Raw genomic sequence first — 15,139 nt, 5'->3', positions numbered from 1 at the left:
TGTAATGGTGAACTTTCTCCTTCCTTCCTTCCTTCCTTCCTTCCTTCTTTCCTTCCTTCCTTCCTTCCTTCCTTCCTTCCTGTGGACTCATGGGTATATATTATAGTTTGTTAGTATCCTTGGTACCCCATTACTGTAGATCTGCCAAAGGGAGCCCTGCAGTGTTTACCTTTACATGGCCTTCTCCTTTGAATATGTAATGATTTTCTAGAACAAGATGTCCAGGTTACTGTCTGTCATCTTTTCCCTTAGCTTTAGGGTCAGCTCTTCCTCTAAAGAGTATGTAGTAGGGTTGGGGATTTAGCTCAGTGGTAGAGCGCTTGCCTAGGAAGCGCAAGGCCCTGGGTTTGGTCCCCAGCTCCGAAAAAAAAGAACCAAAAAAAAAAAAAAAAAAAAAGAGTATGTAGTAGTTACTCTTCTCTTGCTGGGATAAAATACCATGACCAAGAACAACTTAAGGAAAAAAAGAGTTCATTTTACCTTGTGGTTCCAGAGAGTTAAGTCCTTAATGGCAGGAAAGGACATGGCATACTAGTAAGACCAGAAAGCTAGCTGGTCTCATTTTTCACCCACATACAGGAAGCAGAGTGAGGTGATTAACCTTCAATGCCTCCTCCTCCTCACCCCCAATCTTCCCAAACATAGCTTCCAACTGAGGACCAAGTGTTCAAATGCATAAGCCTGTGAGGGACATTTCTCATCAAACCACCGCAAAATACCAGACCTTTGTTGTTGTTGTTTTGTTTTGTTTTTGAGACAGGATTTCTAAGTGTAACCCTGATTGTCCTGGAACTCACTCTGTAGATCATGCTGACTTTGAACTCACAGAGATCCGCTTCCCTCTGTCTCCCAAGTACTGGGATTAGAGGCATGCTCCACCAGTGACCGGCTGAGTACTAGGCAGTTTAGTGAAGGATTGCCATGTAGAAACCAGTTTGTAGGAGTTTGTTGTGCTGGTTATAATAGGATGTCATTGCATCTGGTACTTTCAGTAGACAGAACAAGGAAATACAACTATTTATGTACAGTGTATAGAGATAGACATCTTTAAAATCAGCTCAAATTGTCAGCTTTAATTCCAGTACAGCATCTCAGGATACTACCAGTCATATCCTTCTTCCTCTTTATCTTTTCCTCTTTACCTTTTTTCATCTTTACTTTTTCTAAGAGGGAGAAGTCTGACCCTCCTATCCTCATCGCTACCCCATTGCACCTAGCTTTCCAACACATGTGCTTGCCACTGCAGGAAAGCAGACACACTGACACCGAGGCAACAGAGATGGAAAATGAGAAGCAAACCAGCAACTCAGAAGTTCTTAAATAGAACTGAGAGTTATTTACTGTTCTACTGAAAAGCCATTTCAAAAGTTGGGTATGGAAGTATACCTCTGATCTTGACAAAAAAAAGCTACTTCAAAATGTTTTCATCTGAAATAAGGTCTGTATAATTTGAACAGAAATTGCACTTTGAATGTTGCTTTGCAAGAGTGGTAAGTTCCCTCTCTTCCACTCAGATTTAGTTGGGGTGGCTAGGACCTTCTCAGACTTGCATACTCACATTTCCATTACACCTGTGACAGCTGTTAGCTGATTGACAGCTGTGAATGCTGGGAACTGAAGTAGGTCCTCTGAAAGAACAACAAGTACTCTTAACAGCTGAACCATCTTCTCCAGACTCCTGTAGACATGCTTTACAACTGGCATAGTAGCTGAAAACATTTTTTTCTGAATGTACAGAACATTCTTTCATTTATGTATGGACTTGTTCAATGCTTTTCATTTGTTTTAAAGTACTTAAATTTTTTATATTAAATTTGGTGTATGTCACGAGGGGGTTAAATGTGCCAGCCATCTTGTTGGCTTGGCTTAAAAATTTTAAAACACTTATACCTGCTTTTATATAGAGGCATAAAATAGACCTTTTTCTTTATTTTAGGAGGAGTATGGTTTCTTTCTTTGGTTCACTTCATCTCCCTTTCTCTTCTTTCTACCAACTAGAAACTATTGTCTCCATTCTTATTCAGAAAATCCACAACACATTAAGACTATTTAAAAATGGAATCACATTAAAACTAATTTATTTATTTATTTATTTATTTATTTATTTATTTATTTACTGAATCCCCTGTAGAAATTTCTGGAAGTTGGAAGGTTTTAGTCCAATGTGTTCTTTTAGTGGCTGCTCATATTCTGTTTTCTAGTATTTGATCATGAAGGGATGGGAAACTGTACTTGGAAAATTGGATTGTAGCATGACAGCCTTCAAGACAGTGGTAACCAAGAGTGAGGGGGAGAGAGGGATATTAAATAGTCCTGGGGTTTGTCGTGCAATAAATAACACTCACCTCAAAGGGAGTAAGAGATAGTTTATTCTGGAGCCAAATTTGAGTGACTGTGGTCCCAGGAACATTAAGCTAGATTTTCCCAGATTCTGTGTTCCAACATGGAAGCAATTATATAAAAAATTTATAGTAACAGAACAAAGTTATAAATCAAGGCATTTGAAAGATACATTGGTAAAACATTAAGTTGGGTGATTCTAGTAGACAGAGGAATCTCCACTGTTGGCCTCAGATGCTGTCTCACAGTATTCATGTCTTCTCCATTGGTGGAGAACAGGGTTTTGTTAATACAGTCCAAAGATTTTCAATCTGCTTATCAGGAGGGATGTTAGCTCTGAGGTTGAGACGGGCAAGAGGAAATGGCTCTCCACTGAGTAAAGATAGCACAAAAGAAATTGTAATTAAACTACCAGTGATACTGGTTTTCATCTGTTGGTCAGTCTATTGCAGACTCCTCTTTCCAGGAACCCTAGTTTACAGGTCCTAGATCTGTGTGCTATTGAAATGATAGGTTAGTTGGGAAAACAGTGGGGAGTAACATGTTTGGCCTTAACAGGCATAGAGTACTTTGCATACAGTGAAATTGCTTAGCAGATCATAAAGATGCGGGACCAGGGCACAAGTCCAATGATAATGTTGGAGCTGGTAGGTAACACTGAGGCAGAGAGGACCCCCAAGGAAGAGCTGTGTTATGCTCAGCAATAAGTGTCCATAGCAGGGCATTTAGAATTCTTTAGTCTAGTCCATAGTCCTGTGCATTTGGTTTTTTTTTTTTTCTTCAATGTGAAAAATAGATGTTTATTACAAGAATTTGTTTCGACACTGTAAAATGAAACCAGAGGTGGCGTTCCCAAAGCATACTGTAGGCTGGAGAGGTGAACTCCAAGAGTAACTGACTCTCACATCAAAAGTACCTGAGGGGATTGTTTATCTAGTGTACTGGAAGGGCAATGAATCCCACCCCAGCCCCCCCCCCAACTGAAACAAATCCTTTACTTAACTGTTTCGAATTTCTCTTTTATTGTCCAATTGGACTTTATTTCCTCTGGAAAACTCTGCCCTTAAGTATTCAATTTCCAAAAGCTGCAAGGAACCCAGATGGAAGAGAGAAATGACCACCAGACCTATCCAGATTCCTGCTTGTCTCAAACATTAAATGGCTGGAGGAACTCTCCCTTAGAAGCCTTAGGGAGGTCCATTATGACCGCCAGGCAGGAGAATGCATGGACACTTTCTTCCCCAACTTGACTGAATAGCAGCTTCCCTCCAGCACAGCACCACCTTTGTCCAAGCAGCAGGAGAACCGGGTTTTGATGTCTAGAAGCTTTGCCTTGAGTTAAGAACAGAGTCCTGAGGACCAGCCATGGATTGCTGGGAAGCAGAACTTTCATGTACTTTGTTTATAAAAAGTAGCCTAGAGTCCCTAAAACATTCCCCCACTTCCGACAAAAAGAAGTTTGTCAAATCAAGTTTTTATTTCCAGCAACATCTGTCAAATATAAACACAACCTTGCCAAAGAGCTAGAAAGCCCTTCTATATAACAATCAATTTCAATATAGAATCTCTCTCTCTCTCTCTCTCTCTCTCTCTCTCTCTCTCTCTCTCTCTCACACACACACACACACACACACACACACACACACACACACACACACACACACCATCAAAGAGACAAGACTATTAACACACACATCTCCTCGATCCATATAAATCTTACAAGGGTCTGGGCAGTAGTTCCAGCCAAATGAAGTGACTAACAGCCACCAGTTCCAGCCTTTTCTTTAGATTGCTTTAAATCTTTCTCATTCCAAGTCTCTTGGGAGTTAACCGAGCTCTCCCACCTTGTTCGGACACGGTGTCAGTTTACTTGTATCCAGGAGAATCCCAGTGGTACATTTTGAGACAGAAGAGCAGGCTCCAGAGGCTAGACACCTGAGGTCACCATCAAATGCCTCAGCCCATCTTCCTCCAGTCACCACTCTAGAGCAACTGGCACTCCGCCTGGGGAGGAGAAAGCTGGGAAGCTAGGCTCAAAGTCCTTATGGAGAGGCCTTTACAGGCAGGTAGTGGTTTTGGGTTCCTGTCAGCCCAGTCATTATTACTGCCTAGTCTAGGACTCTTGTCCAATCCCACATAGGAATGGGGAATGAAAACTTTGTAACTAGTCTCAGGCCACCCAATGGTGGTAAGGGAAGGAGGGAGGGCGGGAAAGAGGAGGGAGAAGTAGCTGATGTTATTAAATTCATATCCTAGCTAGAATAAAAGCAAGGGGTCCCGGAGGACCTAGATGACATTGAAGGCATCTAGTGCAGCTACAACCAGCAGGGGCTGGAACTTGTAGCACCTGAGTAAGGCAAGTGGACATCGGATGAGCCCCAGCAGGTCACACCAGGAATGACGAGGTCTGTTTGAATTCCCCCTCACTGCGAGCACTGGGCTGGCTGTAAATCACCTTCTTACCCGGTGCAGTCCCTTTCTTTGTTCTTTCAAAGTATCCATGGCTATAGGCAAACCAGATGCCAAAAATCAAGAGTCCAAGGAGAATCAGTATTACCAGGACAGCTGCCATGATGCCCGCCACATTCAGCTCCACAGCCTCCATGCGTACAGCCTCTGACCTCATGGCTGTCGCATACCCGTTCTGTGCCTGGCAGTAGCATTCGCCACTATCAAAGGCTGACACAGGGTCAAAGACCAGATCCCCTGATTTTGGATCGATGGTGTATGAAGATGTATTGATGAAGGCACAGGTTTTCTTGGCGTCTGCTATAAGCATAGGTACCCCATCCTTGAACCAGGAATACTCAGAAGGAGGGGAACCGTCATGTTCTGAGCAGGTCAGCACTGCCCTGTTCCCAATGGTGACAGAGGAGGGGATATTGACTGTCGGCTTGGATGGAGGCACAAGCACAGTGAGGTGGATGCTGACCTCCCCGTAGTTCTGACCCCTGTCCTTAGAGACCATCCATGCAAGTGTACTCTCCATTGTCTTTCCGGGTCACAGAGCTGAAGGTGATGCCACTGGATGAGAAGGTGACGCCGTCTGGATAGGGAACTGTATCTGGTTGTTATAGCACACAAGCGCAGTAGTGCTGCCTTGAACGAACTTCCACTCCACGTGGGGTGAGGAGAAGCCAGAGTAGATGCAGGCCAACTTGACGGAGTCGTTCTCAGGAACCTGGATGGCAGTCTGAGGACTGTACACCGAACCCTTGCCTTGCGCCAAGGAGCCTGGAATTCACAAAGGGCAGCCTGTGGCTTTTCAGTGCCAGGATTAAAAATAAAATTTATAGGGATGGAGAGATAGCTCAGCTGTTAAGATGAGGTCCTGAGTTAAAATCGCATTTGTTTTTGATGCATTAAATTCTATACTTTAAAAAGCTATCCATTTTCAGAAACAGATTTGGTTTTCTATTTTATATAATGCAGGCTAAGGGTATCTTGCACTAAGTTTAGCATCGTGAGTTTGTTGGTTTTACTGAGGCACTTAAGACATTTCAAATGCAAAACCAGAGCCACTTATTGGACCATCCTTGTTCTCATCTCCCTGTCAAGCCAACTGAAGCTGGCCTTGGTAATTTGCCTCTCTGTATGAATGAATAGTTGAGTTACTGAGGAAGATTTTTATTTTCCTTCTTTTTATGTTAGAAAGGAATTATGTAGTTACTTAAGTAATGGATGACTGAAGAGTAAGACGTAAATACGATTCTGTCTTTTTTATTCTCTCTCTGCCTGTGGAGCTGTGCTGGGGATGTACCCAGGCCTCTCACATGCTAGACAAAAGTTTTACTGCCTTCTTTCTTCCCTAGCTCTAGACATGTGATTCTATGGACTTTGAGCCAGCTAGATCTAGTGACCACTTGGATTCCATCAGGATAATGGTGATTATTCTTACTCATTATTAAAAGTAACAATGCTTCCAACCCACTAGTGAAGACTTACTTTGCTGGTTCTCTTTTTGGAATAAAACTCTTGCTTTCCCCATGTCCCCGACTCCAGGAAAATGGTTGTTGTGTTCTTTCTTTTAGGTTGGGCCACAGGAACTGAGCACTATATAATGTACTGTATAAACCCGTGATGGTCTAGTTAAAATGAGAAAATGCCTTAACATTTCATTTTGATTAGAGATGGGGAAATCTTACTACCTTCCCTTGTGATCTGTTTGGTTTTGGTCTCTGTCCAAATAACTGGGGCAAAGCATTAGATACCCATTACATTGAAACATGCTGAGATAGCCAGAGAGCTGAAGGTGATCAGGCCTGTCTACAGGCTTAGCCTTGGTGTAAACAGTGTACCTCACTTAAGAGTAAGTCCATATAGTGGCAACAAGAGAGGTATGCTGAGACAGGCGGGGTTGGGCACTGGCACCTCTATAGAGTCTGACATTTGAATTGCAACTTTTGTTTCTAATTTTTGTTGTAGAAAGTTTTATTTTTTACATATTCAGATAAAGCTATGTATCAACCCAGTATGAATTCATCAGCCAGTTTCATTGTCAGTTCAGTCATTTTTTTTCAGCTGTGTCCTGCCTATCTCAACTGCTTCATCTTCCCAGATTATTTTTAAGCAAATCCATATTAGTCTGTAGTAATTTCAATGTGTATCTCTAAAAATATAGGCATTCTCAAAAAGTACTTAGTCATAATACCATCATCCCTCCAAAAATAATTAATAGGGAGTCCTTAACTATTTACTGTATAGTCAGCAGAGTTGTACTTTACAAAAAGAGGATTTTAATAGGTGATGGTTAGAAGGAAAATAATTCAGATTAATGGTTTATCATGTGTAAAGTCTGATTAGAGCTATTGCAGTGGGCTTGGAAACAATTTCAAGATGTCAGTTCTGACAGAGATGGACTTTACTAAATGAGGGTTGATTTCCTTTTCTAATTGACAGTGTTTGGTCACTTTGAACCATATAGAACAGAATCAACACAGTTACTTAAACACCACACCCAGCTATCACCAGTGTTTGTAGATGGGTTTTGTGAACACATTGGTACTCACTCATTGACGTACTGTGCTTGACTACTTTGCCATGTAGTGGTAGAGCAGACTACTTAACAGCAGTGACCCTTGAGTCCTAAATCTTTATTATCTTTCGCCCATTATAGAGACAGTTTGCTAACCCCCAGTTAAGAAAAAACTGGGTCTTGGATTTAGTGATGTCAGAGGAGGTGTGTTAAATATTGACCAGAAATAAGCATTGTTTTGTCATCTTGTAGATAGGAGTTCGAACCCTTGGGGTTGTTTTGCCATGTTATCATCATTCATTCTGGTCCAAGAAAATACAGGTCTTTAGGCATCTCTGTCAGTTTGACTGGTACCCAATTTTATTTTGTATAATATTATTTCTCACTGAACCAAGCTCCATGAAGTCAAGGGCATTTATAGTTTTTTTTTTTTACTTTTTTTTATTGATAAGACCTTACATATTTAATACAGTGTGTTACCCCTGTACAAATGGAAAAAACTTAAGTTCAACATTTCTAGACCAATATGGCTGTTAATTTCTGTACAGTGCCAACTCAACACAGTAAACGGGGATACTTTTTTCCAAAGTTGACAGCACAGCTAAAGTTTCAAAAAATTCAAATTATATATCTGTATATATATATTTATATTTATATAAAAAGACCAATAATAGCAGTGTGTTATGCATCAACAGCAGCAACAGCTTTTCCAGGTTCTGCAGTCATCTGAACAAAACTGTAGAGACATCCAGCACACTCCATTAAAAAAAAAAAAAAGTAAAAAAACAAAACCCGAGAAAACAGCACAGTTCTGTTACTCTTGTGGTACCTGGCACCATTTTTTTTTTTTTAATTAGCTTCTCAATCATCATCTGGAAAGAAAACATTCTGAGCAACATCATTAAAAACAGCTCTGATAAAGCACGGTCACTACTACGTATCATAAAGCAGGTACAAGCTATTTTACATCCACAGAGGTATGATACAGTACTGTCCTACATCTATAATACTAGAGGATACAATTTAAAAGGCATTATTTGAGACTTGATTCTACTTTTCCAGCAGAGAGCCCAAAGGATGGTGTGACACAGCTTTGTAAAGAAACACACTCTAGACAGGATTTCCTTTCACTAGTGGCACAGTTCTAAGGATTCATTCTCTCCATGAATGTCAACTAAAACCGTTATTAAAAAAAATGAAATATCCCTAGAACAAAACCGTATAACCACCGGATTCACATGAAGATGACCTAGTGGAGACAAGCTGGACCTCACCTTACCAACAAGCTATCAAATCTGTTATGTTTAAACAGTGAGACCTCCAAGGAAGGAGATGCCAAGTAGTGCTTCAAAGCTTCGGACCACAATCAAACACAGCATCCTTTTCAACAGAAGCAGAAGCTCATCTGAATATGCTCAAGGATGCTGACATCAACATTTAATCATCTCCTCACTCATCCAGGAAGAAGGGGAGATCAGTTACTACTGTACTTTATTGTGTTCAACCAAATCACCATGTTACAAAAATAGCAAGCTGCCATAATACAAAATAAGGCTCCTCTATCCAGCACCATATAGCATCATTTTACTTTCACGCCTAGAAATTGCACACTTGTATATAAACCAACCGAAGATGAGGATTGAGAGTTCATCTTGGTGGATTTTTCCTTTGATGAATATGAAGTGTCCTTCCTTATCTTTTTTGATGACTTTTAATTGAAAATTGATTTTATTTGATATTAGAATGGCTACTCCAGCTTGCTTCTTCCGACCATTTGCTTGGAAAGTTGTTTTCCAGCCTTTCACTCTGAGGTAGTGTCTGTCTTTGTCTCTGAGGTGTGTTTCCTGTAGGCAGCATTGCGTATCCAGTTTGTTAATCTATGTCTTTTTATTGGGGAGTTGAGGCCATTGATGTTGAGAGATATTAAGGAATAGTGATTATTGCTTCCTGTTATACTCATATTTGGATGTGAGGTTATGTTTGTGTGCTTTTCTTCTCTTTGTTTTGTTGCCAAGATGATTAGTTTCTTCTTCTAGGGTATAGCTTGCCTCCTTATGTTGGGCTTTACCATTTATTATCCTTTGTAGTGCTGGATTTGTAGAAAGATATTGTGTAAATTTGGTTTTGTCATGGAATATCTTGGTTTCTCCATCTATGTTAATTGAGAGTTTTGCAGGATACAGTAACCTGGGCTGGCATTTGTGTTCTCTTAGGGTCTGTATGACATCTGTCCAGGATCTTCTGGCCTTCATAGTTTCTGGCGAAAAGTCTGGTGTGATTCTGATAGGTCTGCCTTTATATGTTACTTGACCTTTTTCCCTTACTGCTTTTAATATTCTTTCTTTATTTTGTGCGTTTGGTGTTTTGACAATTATGTGACAGGAGGTGTTTCTTTTCTGGTCCAATCTATTTGGAGTTCTGTAGGCTTCTTGTATGCCTATGGGTATCTCTTTTTTTAGGTTAGGGAAGTTTTCTTCTATGATTTTGTTGAAGATATTTACTGGTCCTTTGAGCTGGGAGTCTTTTTTTTTTTTTTTTTTTTCGGAGCTGGGGACCGAACCCAGGGCCTTGTGCTTGCTAGGCCAGCGCTCTACCACTGAGCTAAATCCCCAACCCCAAGCTGGGAGTCTTCACTCTCTTCTATACCTATTATCCTTAGGTTTGATCTTCTCATTGAGTCCTGGATTTCCTGTATGTTTTGGACCAGTAGCTTTTTCTGCTTTACATTATCTTTGACAGTTGAGTCAATGATTTCTATGGAATCTTCTGCTCCCGAGATTCTCTCTTCCATCTCTTGTATTCTGTTGGTGAAGCTTGTATCTACAGCTCCTTGTCTTTTCTTTTGATTTTCTATGTCCAGGGTTGTTTCCATGTGTTCTTTCTTGATTGCTTCTATTTCCATTTTTAATTCCTTCAACTGTTTGATTGTGTTTTCCTGGAATTCTTTCAGGGATTTTTGCGATTCCTCTCTGTAGGCTTCTACTTGTTCTCTAAGGGAGTTCTTTATGTCTTTCTTGAAGTCCTCCAGCATCATGATCAAATATGATTTTGAAACTAGATCTTGCTTTTCTGGTGTGTTTGGATATTCCGTGTTTGCTTTGGTGGGAGAATTGGGCTCCAATGATGCCATGTAGTCTTGGTTTCTGTTGCTTGGGTTCCTGTGCTTGCCTCTCGCCATCAGATTATCTCTAGTGTTACTTTGTTCTGCTATTTCTGACCGTGGCTAGACTGTCCTATAAGCCTGTGTGTCAGGAGTGCTGTAGACCTGTTTTCCTGTTTTCTTTCAGCCAGTTATGGGGACAGAGTGTTCTGCTTTCGGGCGTGTAGTTTTTCCTCTCTACAGGTCTTCAGCTGTTCCTGTGGGCCTGTGTCTTGAGTTCACCAGGCAGGTTTCTTGCAGGGGAAAAGTTGGTCCTACCTGTGGTTCCAAGGCTCACGTTTGCTCGTGGGGTACTGCCTAAGTCCTCTCCGCGGCGACAGCAACCGGGAAGATCTGCGCCGCTCTTTCGCTCTTTCCGGGAGCCTCCGTGCACCAGGGTTCCAGATGACATTTGGTGTTTTCCTCTGGCGTCTGGATGTGCACAGAGTGCAGTCTCTTCTGGTTCTGCCTCTCTGAAGGTTTAGCTCTCCCTCCCACGGGATTTGGGTGCAGAGAACTGTTTATCCGGTCTGTTTCCTTCAGGTTCCGGCGGTGTCTCAGGCGCAGGGGTCCTGCCGCTCCCGGGCCCTCCCCTACGGGAACCCAGAGGCCTTATACAGTTGCCTCTTGGGCCAGGGATGTGGGCAGGGGTGGGCAGTGTTGGTCGTCTCCTCCGCTCTGCAGCCTCAGGAGTGCCCACCTGATCAGGCGGTGAGGTCTCTCCCACGGGGTTTGGGAGCAGAGAGCATTTATAGTTTTAATTGAGTACCTGGATCACTACTAGACATATTACAGACACCAAGGAGATAGCTGTTGAGTAGATGAGTGCTTTCATCTTCCTCCTGCTGGCTATTCTTTTATTATCAGCTCAATAGGAACTAGAGTCACTTGAGAAGAGGAAACCTCTGTCAAGAAAATATTCCCACCAGATTGGCATAGGAGTGTGCTTGTGGTTATTTCCTTGATTATTGACTGATAAAAGTGACACCATCCCACAAGATGTTCCTGGATAGTATAAGAAACCAGGTTGAGGGGTTGGGGATTTAGCTCAGTGGTAGAGCACTTGCCTAGCAAGCGCAAGGCCCTGGGTTTGGTCCCCAGCTCTGGAAAAAAAAAAAAAAAAAAAAAAACCAGGATGAACATATAAACTCACAGAGACTGTGCCGGGCATAGGTTCAAGCCAGACAGGGTTCCTGCACTGAAATCAGGAAATAGAGATGGAGCCTCACCCCTAACTAAGAAGCTTTTTATTATTGATACCTGTTAGCAAAGGGATCCCTTTTCTCCAACTGAGTGTCTCTGGGTATATAAATCACACTCCAGGCCGCATGCCCATGAGTGGTTGGTTGCCTAACACAAAAGAACTTAATGTTTGTTTTTGTGATGTGTGTGTGTGTGTGTGTGTGTGTGTGTGTGTGTGTGTGCATGTGCACGCCTGCATGTGTGTTTACTTGCATGCACTTGTGCTTTGCCTTGACTTTTTGATACACGGTTTCTCTGTGTAGCTCTGGCTGTCTTGGAACTCTGTAGACCAAGCTGGCCTTGAACTCAGATCTGCCTGCCTCTGGAGTGCTAGAATTAAAGTGTGTACCATCACTCCTGTGTTGTTGTCATATTGTTTTTTTTTTTGAGAGCGAGAGAAAATAAAGTTGGGTGGGTGGATAGGATCTGAGGAGGGGAAAAGTATGATCAAAATATAGTGTATGAAAAAAAGGTGTAAAGATTTAAAAAGAAAATGAAACCAGACTGAGCAGTCCATGGTAATCAGACATGTAAACAGCATTCCTCCATAAACTCTGTATCAGCTCCTGCCTATAGGTGTCAGTTCTGACTTCCCTGCAATGGAGACTACTTAGTAGCCCTCGAGCTATTATAAACCCTTTCCTTTCCAAGTTGCTTTTGGTCATGGTGTCTTATCACAATAGAAAATCAAAAAGATACTTCTCTTCTGTATTGATCGCAGTTAGAATATCTTGATATGAGATTAGCATATTTGAGGTGGCAAAGTTTAGCAAATTATTTTATTAATACAATGAAGCAATAAGTAGCAATTAAAACTAAAACAAAACTAATATTTATTGGGGCTGGAGAGATGGCTCAGCAATTAAGAGCACTGGCTGCTCTTCCAGAGGTCCTGAGTTCAATTCCCAGCAACCACATGGTGGTTCACAACCATCTGTAATGAGATCTGATGCCCTCTTCTGGTGTGTCTGAAGACAGCTACAGTGTACTCATATATAATAAATAAACAAATCTTTTTTAAAGACCTGATAATTATTATAAGGACTGTAGAAAATGAGTGTAAACGTTTGAGATGTGTTAGTCTTGCTTATATTTTTACCTTTAAATTTTATATAGGTATGAACAAAGTCTGGAAGATAATACAGAGTTGACGTCATATCCTAATGCTTACTCATCTTTCCAGTATTGGTTTTGAAATACATAATGTGCCATGTCTCATTTCCCTTGATATGCTGCTTGCTGCACTGTTGAAATACTTATAGTGTGGATCATTAATGACAGAAATTATGTTAGACATTCTGTTAAATCTGTCTGCATTACAGACAGCCCTTTGATCACCCTGCAGTGAGTATTGCCAATATGCTTATGAGCAGTATTCCTAAAAGTGTCCTTGACTGTGGCCTGATCAGGCATATAGACTTTTAGTTAGGATGAAGTCATTTAATTTGAGATCAGATCTAAACAGGTATGCTAGAAAGAAGTGGTCTGGGCAGCAGTGCCTTGTATTTAGATAGACTTAGAATAACATTCCTGCCTTCCTCTTAGTCTGATGTATATTCTATGATGGCAGCATTTTCCAATAGATAAGATGTTGTCATTTAGAGCAGTCATTTACCTTTCCTCACACTGTATGTTTAGCTTGTCTTTAAATTTTTTATTGTTTTTTTTTTTAGTTTCTTAGTATGTAAAATTAAGAGTGTGCTATATTTTAAAATATTTTTTGGGGGTTGGGGATTTAGCTCAGTGGTAGAGCGCTTGCGTAGCAAGCGCAAGGCCCTGGGTTCGGTCCCCAGCTCTGAAAAAAAGAAAAGAAAAAAAAATATTTTTTGGAAAGTTTTTGTACTTTTTCCTTTTGTGTGTATATGTGTCCAGATGTATGTGTGCACATGCATGCATGTAGGCTAGGGGTCAACATCTATTGTCTTCTTCAGCTCTCTGCCTAATTATTTTTTGTTTTTCTTTTTGTGAGATGGAGTCTCACTGTATAGCTCTGGCTGTCCTGGAACTCACTATGTAGACCAGGCTGGCTTCTAACTAATAGATATTTGCCTGTCTCTGTCTCCCTAGTGCTGGGGTTAAAGTCATGTGCCACCATACCTGGCTCTGCCTACTGTTTTTGAGACAGGGCTCATTTAACCTGGAGCTCACCATTTCCGTTAGGTTAGCCATCATCAACTCCAGGCATCCTCTTGACTCCTTCCTTGTCTCCTGTGGTGCCGAGGTTACAGCTATGTCATTACAATCGTGGGAATCAGAACTCACATTCTTATGTTTGTGCAGCAGGCACTTTACCCTTGACCCACCTCCTTTACCTTTTTGTGCTTTTTCTATCAAGTGTGTATGTGTGTGTGTGTGTGTGTGTGTGTGTGTTGTGTGTGTGTGTATGTGTGTGTGTTATGTACACTCTCTTTCCCCATTGTCTTGAGGCCCTTTATGTGACCATTCTTGCCAAGAGCCAAAATTTTATATCACAAAGCAAAACAGAAAGCCTGCTTCTTTCTGCCCTCTACCCTAGAATGAACCTAAGGTTTTGAATTAATGAACCTAAGATTTTTAAGTGTTGACACATACTTTACCATTGAGCTATATATTCCCCCTTTAAAAACTTTTTCGGTCTTGCTTTGGTAGCACTCAAAAGGCAGAGGTGTTCAGTTCCTTTCATGTTGACCATTCCAGGCCAGCCAGCGTTATACAGTGAGACCCTATCTCAAAAAAGAAAAATAAAGCCCTTTTATTATTACTTTATTTTATATGTATGTTCATGTACTATATGCATGCCTGATACCTTTAGAAGCAAGGGAGGATGATGGATCCCCTGGGGCTGGAGTTACAGATAGTTTAGAGCTGCCAGAGTGGTGTAGAGAAATGAACTCGGGTCCTCTGGAGGAGTAGCCAGTTCTCTTTACTGCCAAACCATCTCTCCAGTCCTGTTCCTTTTATTTTTTTGCTTTGAGATAGGATTATGCTATGTTTCCCATGCTGGCCTTCAACTCTATAGTCTACAAGTTTGAATTTGTGATCGCCTGCCTCAGCCTTCCAAGTCCTGGGATTACAGACCTTTTCTGTGAGCCCAGTTTCAGAAGCCTATTTATTTGATTTTGAGACAGAGTTTTTTACTACATGTCTTAGACTGTCCTGGAATTTGTTATATAGACCAGGTTGTCCTTGAACTTATAGCAGATCCTCCAGCTTCTGGTTCCTGAGTGCCAGAAGTATAGAAATGAGCCACCATATCCAGCTTTTGGGACATATTTCTCAGGGCAGAGAGGATTACCTTTGAAGGTTAGCAAAAGAAAATTCGTTGAGTACTTGTTCATTTAATTTAAAATAAAAACTAGAGTCCTTTTTTTTTTTTTGTGGTTTTTCAAGGTGGTGTTTCTCTGTGTAACCCTGGCTCTCTTGGAAATATGTGGCAACCTGTCTGTGCTTCCTCAGTGCTGGGA

The 15,139-nt window shown here is 41.2% G+C and overlaps 1 protein-coding gene and 1 pseudogene across 1 annotated transcript in view; one reads left to right on the top strand and one right to left on the bottom strand.

Moving 5' to 3' along the window:
* Positions 1 to 15,139, top strand: part of Pacs1 (phosphofurin acidic cluster sorting protein 1) — a 131,957-nt gene that overhangs the window by 28,560 nt on the left and 88,258 nt on the right.
* F11r-ps1 (F11 receptor, pseudogene 1) lies at positions 3,798 to 6,328 on the bottom strand (annotated as a pseudogene).

The sequence above is a fragment of the Rattus norvegicus genome, chromosome 1 (genome assembly GCF_036323735.1).
Source record: "Rattus norvegicus strain BN/NHsdMcwi chromosome 1, GRCr8, whole genome shotgun sequence".
Taxonomy (NCBI): Eukaryota; Metazoa; Chordata; class Mammalia; order Rodentia; family Muridae; genus Rattus; species Rattus norvegicus.
Note: the sequence above shows the minus strand (reverse complement) of the source record. Positions and strands in the feature narration are given on the sequence as shown.